The following is an 8,167-nucleotide window of genomic DNA, read 5'->3' on the forward strand; positions in this document are numbered from 1 at the left end:
TCTGTCTGTCTGTCTGTCTGTCTGTCTGTCTGTCTGTCTGTCTGTCTGTCTCTATCTACCCATCTGTCATCACATTCTGATGGTGAGAACAGACATTGGAAAAATAACTATTTTGGATTACAGCTCCCAGAACCATCATACAGTTGACACTGATTATATTGGCTAGAAATTTTAGTCCAAAAAAGCAATTTTTTTCAATTTATATCTGCGATTGGTGAGAACCAGAGAGAGCAAGGACTTTGGTGGTCATGCAAAGGCAGTCTTTTCCGTGGATAATGGAGGCTGAATGTAATTTTGCTTTGCTTAAAGGCATTTTTGCCAGAGATTATAGATATGCATATGAAGCAATCATCCTTCTCACACATCCCTCTAGCACTTTTCATCTTCAAAGTGTTTTAAAAAGACAAACCTATTAAAGCAGCCACAGCTCAAGCAGATGACTGAGCAAAGTGGCACACAGCTTATGTCTTGCCTCAAATAGCCTTTTGAAGATTCTTATAAAAACTAGAGGGAAGGTTTGGTCACTGCTTCAACTGGTGTGATGGGAGACAGAGACTTTTCTTGGCTTCAGAGCAGCTATGGGGCTATGTTTTATTCATGTTGAAGTTAAGGGAAACGGGTACTGAATATGTGACCCTGAAGAAAGAGAGTTCCATTCCAGCTCATGAGAATGTGTCATTTTCTTCCAGGCCTGATGTAATGAGCTGATTTTATAGTTTTGCTTTGCCAAAGGGCTTTCTTTGGAGACAATGCAGTGTCTGAAGCCCTTATAATGTAAAACACCATACCTATCCCATGGATTGTTGCAGACTAATGCTATGGCAATCCACCTACACACACACACAGAGAGAGAGAGAGAGAGAGAGAGAAAGAGAGAGAGAGAGAGAATTCTGAGATGGATCCAGGATCTTCTTCATTTGAACAATTGAATAATTTGCTCAAGTTAATTTTACTCAGTTTTCAAGCATTCCTTGCCTTTTTTTCACATCACACCCTGCTGCATTCAGCAGGATTCCCGAAGTCTTTGTGTAATCTTTATGTAGCAGTTTTGAAGAGCTGGAGGGCTTGCAGTAAGGAGGAGAAGAGGTGGAAATCTGCTTCAGGAAGCTTATTTGCTTTCACCTACATCTTGATCCACCTCAGTGGTGGTAGTATGTTCCAAATTTGCCTCAAACAGAATTTGTCTAACACAAAAACAAAACCCACAAATAAACCTGTGATTTGGATCTCAGATTTAGGCACAGGCAATTGGACCGGTAAGTGGAAATCTATAGAAATTAGAATCTGGGTCCTTTTCACATTATATAATTTTGTCACTATCATTCCACTTTAACTGCCACAGATGCAGCCTATGGAATCCTGAGGTTTGTACTTTGGCAAGACAAACTATGGCAGGGTGGGGGATTAGTTTGAATGTTTATTTATTTCATTTTTAGGTCACCTTTCTCCCAGAAAGGGACCCAAGGTGGCTCACAAAAGAAAGTGTATAAAGATTAGCAAAAGGGTGACAGGATTCTTAAACCATCCAAGTGTAAATTGCTGATTTAAGAATTAGAGAACAATAGCATTATTGAGTTGAAAGCAACTCCAAACATAATCTACTCCAACCCCTTGCCAATGAATGAAAAGACAGTGTTGTTGTTGTTGTTGTTGTTGTTGTTGTTGTTGTTATTGTTATTATTATTATTATTATTTACTCATCTGTCCCCATGGATTGAAGCAGGGAATAACAATAAACCAACAAATATAGATCAGTTAAGAACACAACATCAGTTAAAACAAACATCAGTTTAAAAGAACAGAGAAGACACATATTAAAGCTATCTATGGCCTGTTCCGCACAGGCACCCTAGTACATGCTCGGCACATACTAGGGTTAGGAAGGGGCGTCCTTTCTGGACACCCCTAACCCTAGTACGCACCAAGTGCGTACAAAATGGCGGCACCCATTCTACATGGGCACCGCCATCTTGACGTAGCAGACACTTAGCGTCCGCACGTCACAGTGTGGTAATGACGCCACAAGTGCGCCATTGGTGCCTTGCAGGATCATTACCACGCCGCAAAAAGAAGCCACTTTTTGTGGCTTCTTTTTGCTGCACGGAGGAGTTGCGCAGTTTGGCCGCTGAGGCTCCTTCGTGCAGCAAATGAGGGCGCTTTGCAGACCGCCCTTTTGGGTGGTCTGTAAAGTGCCTATGTTTAAAACTCATCATTTAAAATTTACAGTTTTAAAAATCATCTGGACAGGCCTGGCAAAAGAGATTAGTCTTCAAGGCTGTTTTAAATTCAGACAACGTATTCAGCTATCAAATCTCATCTGGCAGGTCGTTCCACCATCTAGGGATGGCTAAAGAAGTGTGGAATCCTAAAGGTGTAGAGTGATCATAGAATTATAGAGTAAATGTAAACTGTACTGTCAAGTAAACTGTGAAGGCTAACAAATTGCTAAGAACTAGACAAAGAAGCTTCATAACACTTTTCAAGGTAGGCATTCAGAAGGGAGAGAAGAATAGAGAAGGTGAAGTATTTGTGCCATAACAGTTGATACTTAGTTCATCTGATCATGTTTGGGCATTGGTTAAGACCCCACCATTACTGAGAAGGGGCTGAAAGAAACTATCTGCTGCCATCTATTGTCATGCCAGTGAGATCCTTGCATTGTCAGTTTTGGAAAATTCTAATCCTATGTAAACAAATAAAACACCAGATGAGTAAATGCTGACTTAACAAATGCTGAAGCTCTGGCTTTAGCTGTGCACCTCATTTTCCCACAATTTTTCTGACTGAAGTATAGCTGTGATTCACTCCGGCTCTGGGTCTGTGCCAAGAGCTGAGCTGTGCTGAGTCTTCTTTATCCTTCCTTTTCCCATGCCAGTTAACCATGGCAAGAACATGAAAGTTCCTTCCAAGAGTTCCTACAGGACTAGTTTCAGGGACATAAAACCACATGGGTGTGTCTTTTGTTCTGCAACACCCCACCCCATGATGTCATAGCTTTAGGGAGTATAATAATCATTTGTTCCAACCAGGGCAGTTCCTTAACCCCTCTTTTTCTCCTAGTTCCACACGTTATTAAAATTATTTTGCAATTAGTGTGTCATTTTGCAATCACACCAATATAGATAAGTCATACATTTTTTTAAAAAAAATATTGTGCACATAAAATCATAGAATTGTAGAGTTGGAAGAGACCACAAGGGCCATCCAATCCAACCCCTGCCATGCAGGAACTCTCAATCAAAGCATCCCCAACAGATGACCATCCAGCCTCTGCTTAAAGACCTCCAAGGAGGGAGATTTCACTACACTCCAAAGGAGTGTGTTCCACTGTTGAACAGCCCTCACTGTCAGGAAGTTCCTCCTAATGTTGAGCTGGAATCTCTTTTCCTGGAGCTTGCATCCATTCTTCCAGGTCCTGTTCTCTGCAATAGCAGAAAACAACTTGCTCCTTCCTCAATATGACATCCCTTCAAATATTTAAACAGGGCTATCATATCACCTCTTAACCTTCTCTTCTCCAGGCTAAACATCTCCAGCTCCCTGAGTCGTGCCTCATAGGGCAAGGTTTCTAGATCTTTCACCATTTTAGTCGCCCTCCTTTGGACACGCTCCAGTTTCTCAACATCCTTTTTGAATTGTGGTGCCCAGAACAGGATATAATATTCCAGGTGGGGCCTGACCAAAGCAGAATAGAGTGGCATTATTACTTCTCTTGATGTAGACACTATACTTTTATTGATGCAGCCTAAAATTGCATTGGCCTTTTTAGCTGCCAGATCACACTGTTGACTCATGTTCAACTTGTGGTCTACTTGGACTCCCAGATCCCTTTTACATGTAGTCTCATTCAGTCAGGTGTCTCCCAGCCTATATCTGTGCATTTCTTTCTTTCATCATAAGTGCAGTACCTTACATTTCTCTGTGTTGAATTTCATTTTGTTAGCTTTGGCCCAGCTTTCTAGTCTATTTAAGTCATTTTAAATTTTGATCCTGTCCTCTGGAGTATTAGCTACTCCTCCTAATTTGGTGTCATCTGCAATAAACATCCTGGTTATATGTTTCACTGTTACATTAGGACAGAAGGGTCACTGCATTTTGGGAAGGAGGTCAAGTTGCCTTCTGAGATCCCAGCTTTATTGGAAGATTTGCTGACAGTGCGGGAAAAGCCAGTAGTCATGCTAAAAATAAGTCCTAGTTACCAAGGCCAACAATAAGGGTTTATGGAAGCTATTGTCCCAAATATTTGGCATGTCTAAGATTCTCCACCATCACGGCACAGTCCATCTAGGTTGGAAAATACAACCTTGTGATTAAAAGCCTTGTTGAATCAGTTCTTATGTAGGCACCAAATGAACAGGAATAGATTACACGTGTATTACAGCACCATACTGTCCGACATCATAGGTGAAACTGGGTGGTGCAAATATGAGGCAAGAAGATGAGATTTTTAATGTTATGTAGTCATGAAATGATTTGGTGAAATGATAGCCCTAAATAATTAGATGATCTATCTATCTATCTATCTATCTATCTATCTATCTATCTATCTATCTTACCTCACATTGTCTTTGTATCCTGCCTTTTCCCAAAAAATATGACTTGAGGCAGCTTACAAGATAAAAACCAAGTTAACATATAGCTCTTCAGTGGAGCAGCTCAGTTCTCAGCCCTGGGGATGATCGCTTGCTCCCTACAGTGAGGGCAGATGCCACAAACAGGGATGTGCTCCTCCCTCGAAGTTGTCTTAGGCAATGCTCTGTCTTTTCTCTGCTGACTCTGCCTGCCTGCCTTCCAGCTCATGGGCTTCCTCTGTCATGGTGGTGGTAGCTGTCTCTTATCTTAAGCATAACATAGACAATAGTGTGAACAGATATTTTATTTGATTTTCATTTATTTTTATTTATGCCAGCATTAACTCAACATGAGGCTTGAGGTGGCTTACAGGATGTCTAAAACAAAATACAGCTAAAACTTTTCCAGCTCCCCCCCCACCCCCGACAAGCCCTTGAAATCTCACTGGTGATAAAGCTAAACTAGGCTATTCAATAAGGCAAGAGGTCAGCAAATGGAAAGAATAACATTCAGAGAGACCAAGCTCAGACAACAATCATCAAAACCCTCACAACAATTCTTTCAACAACTCAGTGCTAACGGCTAAATGAAGGGAGAGAGACAGGAAATCGATAAGGATATAACTTCATTGACCTCACATAATTCCTCCTCACAAGTATTGCTACTAGTAAGAGGCAGTGAGATTCTTGCTCCAGGTTACACATTAAAGCTGTTAATGAGCAATGCTCTGTCTCCCTCCTCCTCATCTGCATCACATCATCTTGGTGTTTATCTTAGATACTCTGCACCCAGCTGACTATATATGAGGCTGAGTACAGGTGCTGGCAGCCTCAGTGCAATTGGGATCTCTCAGCTATTTACATTTGGAAGCAGTATATTATACATATGGGTCTAACTCCAATTGCTAGTCCTAGCCAGAGTAGACCCACTGAATCAGTTTGATTTTCTTAAGTGAGAATTTGCCATACAGCAATTAATTCAGTGAGTCTACAGGGCTCTACAGATGGGCAGCATGTAGCTGCCCCTTTTAGCTCCAGATCATTGCCACAGAAACCAGATGCCACGGCAGCAATCCACTCCCTACAGAGAGCAAAAAGAAGCCCCCAAAAGGGGTGTTTTTTGTGTCCTGGGAGGGGCGCCATAGGCATGTCCATGCATCATGATGATGCCCCTTGTGCGCAGTGCCATTTAGGTGCTGCACACAAGAAGTATCATCATGGCGCATGCCAAGATGGCACCCAGGCAGCACAACAAGGGCTTTGAGAATGTGGATGCTCAGCCCTAGTGTACTTACAGGCTGGGACAAAGTGCTGGTCTGTGGTGCTCCTACTTATAGTTAGGACTAGCAGTAGGATTTAGACCATGGTGTGACTTCTCCATACTTTTTTTTTTAGGTCCATATCACAGCAGCTTTCTGAATCTTTCTGGACTGCATTGTTCTGTACCTGAACTGAGTCAATTTAATTTGATCTGGACTTGGTACAAACTGGTTTCAACTGGCCTGATTCAGATTGGGATTAGAGATTAGATTGATTACACAGCCCTACTCTTAGCTGTTACTAGTCAATTTTGGTCAGTCCGTAGGAATATACCATTCATGTGTGGTTCCCCTTCATCTCAATTTCTGTTTCGCAAACTTCGCAATGGATTGAGTTTGTAATTAAGGAACTTATTTTCTTAGGCATTAGGCTTTTTAAAAAGTTTCACAGTTGTGAAAACCTGAAAAGCTCTTCTTTGCTCTTTTTCAAAGCACAAGTAAAAAGTAATATAATAATAATAATAAATTTATTTGTATACCGCTTTTCCACAGATCAAAGCGGTTTACAGCCGTAGAAAACCATTACAATGATAAAAAACCGTTACAAAACATCTCTAGATAAAAACCAATTATACAAAATTTAAAACACAGTCATACAAGGTAAGGCAGGGAATCAATGGCATCAACATACACAACTTCATTTATCAGGGGGGGAAGGCTTGACAAAAAAGGAAGGTTTTAAGCCTTTTTAAAAATGTTTCTGGGGGGGTCGTCAAATGGAGCTCCTCAGGAAGGCTATTCCAGATTCGTGGGGCCATCATTGAAAAGGCCATCTGGGAAGTAATAACAGATTTAGAAGATGGAATTTCCAGCAAGTTCTTCCCGGTTGTTCTGAGTGTGCGGGGTGGATTATATGGAGAGATGCGGTCCCTCAAGTAACTTGGGCCCAAGCCATGTAGGGCTTTATAGGTAATAACCAACACCTTGTATTGTGCTTGGAAGCGAATAGGCAGCCAGTGGAGATCTTTTAAAATAGGTGTTATATGGTCAAACCTAGATGTACCGGTGACCAGTCTGGCTGCCATATTTTGTACTAACTGAAGCTTCCGGGCTTGGTACAAGGGTAGCCCCATGTAGAGCGCATTACAGAAATCTAAACAAGAGGTTACCAGAGTATGTACCACAGTTTCAAGGTCCCTTTGGCCCAGATAGGGTCGCAGTTGGCGTATCAACCGGTTGATAGCAAGCATTTCTGACCGTTGCATCTACTTGAGATGACAACTGCAGGAACGAGTCCAGAAGTACTCCTAGACTGCGAACTTCATCCTTCAGGAGAAGTGTGACTCCGTTCAGGACAGGTGGACAAATTTCCTTCCCCAGGCCTGGGGAACCTATCACCAGTACTTCAGTTTTCTCTGGATTCAGACTGAGTTTGTTTTCCCTCATCCGGCCCATTACCGACTCCAGGCAGGCATTCAGAGGAGAGACGCCATCCTTAGTCATTGCATCCGTCGGAGACACAGAGAAACATATTTGGGTGTCATCAGCGTACTGATAACACCACACCCCGTGTCTCCGGATGATCTCTCCCAGCGGTTTCATGTAAATGTTGAACAAAGTGGGGGACAAAATAGCTCCCTGAGGGACACCAGATGTCAGTTCCTTCTTAGAGGAGCAAGTGTCCCCCAGCTGCACCATCTGGAATCTGCCCGAGAGATAGGATCAGAACCACTGGAGCGCAGTGCCCCTGATACCCAATTTCCTCAGGCGTTCCAGAAGGATACCATGGTCTATGGTATCAAAAGCCACTGAGATGTTCAAAAGCACCAACCAGGTCACACTTCCCCTGTCGATGCCCAGACGGAGATCATCGACTAAGGCGACCATGGCAGTCTCAACTCCATATCCCGCTCTGAAGCCAGTTTGAAATGGGTCCAGATAATCGGTTTCATCCAAGACTGCTTGGAGTTGGAAGGTGACCGCTCTCTCGATCACCTTACCCAGAAATGGCAACAATGAGACCGGTCTGTAGTTATTCCTTACCAGGGGGTCTAGGGAGGGTTATTTTTAGCAACGGTTTAACTGTCGCTAGCTTTAAACTTGATGGAAATTTTCCCTCCTTGAAGGATGCATTGATTATATGTTGTAACAACAATGTTACAGCATTCCCACCCTGGGTGGTCAGCCAAGAAGGACAGGGATCGACAGAGCATTTTGTCCTCTCTACCAATAATAATAATAATAATAATAATAATAATAATAATAATTTATTTATAGCCCGCCCAATCACGAAGAATCCGGGCGGGTTACAGCAATAAAATACATCAATTACAATAC

This window comes from Sceloporus undulatus, chromosome 4 (genome assembly GCF_019175285.1).
Source record: "Sceloporus undulatus isolate JIND9_A2432 ecotype Alabama chromosome 4, SceUnd_v1.1, whole genome shotgun sequence".
NCBI classification, from domain to species: Eukaryota; Metazoa; Chordata; class Lepidosauria; order Squamata; family Phrynosomatidae; genus Sceloporus; species Sceloporus undulatus.